This window comes from Nicotiana tabacum, chromosome 24 (assembly GCF_000715075.1).
Source record: "Nicotiana tabacum cultivar K326 chromosome 24, ASM71507v2, whole genome shotgun sequence".
NCBI lineage: Eukaryota > Viridiplantae > Streptophyta > Magnoliopsida > Solanales > Solanaceae > Nicotiana > Nicotiana tabacum.
The window spans coordinates 29,946,036-29,947,014 of NC_134103.1; positions in this window are offsets into that span (position 1 = coordinate 29,946,036).

Sequence of the window (979 nt, forward strand, 5' to 3'; positions counted from 1 at the left end):
GGCAAACGGGAAAGGGATGTGCATGTTATAACAAATTTAAACAAATAACGGTGGAGCAGGGAAGAGATGTGTATTTTATAACAAATAAAATAATCCACATAAACCAAGTTCATTATGGTAAGAGCCTAAGTATTTCCCCAACAGAGTCGTCATGCTGTCGCGCTCTATTTTTTCGCGAAAGCGGGTTTCGACATTGTGACAACTCTTTTGAGTGGGAAGTAAAGTGTTAAAAGAAGAAGAGTCGCCACCTAACAGTTTTTGAGGTGTGTTAGGACACCTATTATACAGATAACTCTGTTTGACTAGTCAACACCATCAAAGATCGGGTAAGGGCTCAAATTACCTCAAAGATAAGGTGTTAGGCACTCTTCAAGGTCCACAACTGTGTGTCCCGGCCGAACTTTGGATTATGTGGATTAAAATTAGGCAAGATAAACAAAGATAGTAAGGGTCAAAGAAATTTATTATAACACAATGAGAAATAAGGATTACAAGGATATAAATATGACGATCTATATTAGACGGCTAAATGTATAAAGAAGAAAGGGGGGTCCTAAGTTTTTTAGCCTAAAGGATCACACCATGCAACATAAATAATACTTCGCAACTCCCTTGAGGTAGGGAATTTCTCATACTATTCAGCGGGCACAGACTATCATCTCCTGCTACCCGATTACTATATTGAAAGTTGTTTACTTAAGCGCTCTAATTGAATTCTATGTTGTCCCCTATGCGTGCATTGTCCGTCCCATACCTATGGTCCAGGAGGCATTGGACCTCTATTTAGGGTGGTTCTAGACTTTTCATAAGTTGCTCAAAATGATAAAACTAGGTGACATACAAAAAAAGTTGGACTTCATGTAAAGATAATTAAGGGATCAAGTTAGCCTCCACACTTAGACAATAAATACACGCAAACAAATTCTCATATAAGGCGTTAGACAGTTTCGGAATTTCCCTGTAGTTATGCAAATTGAAA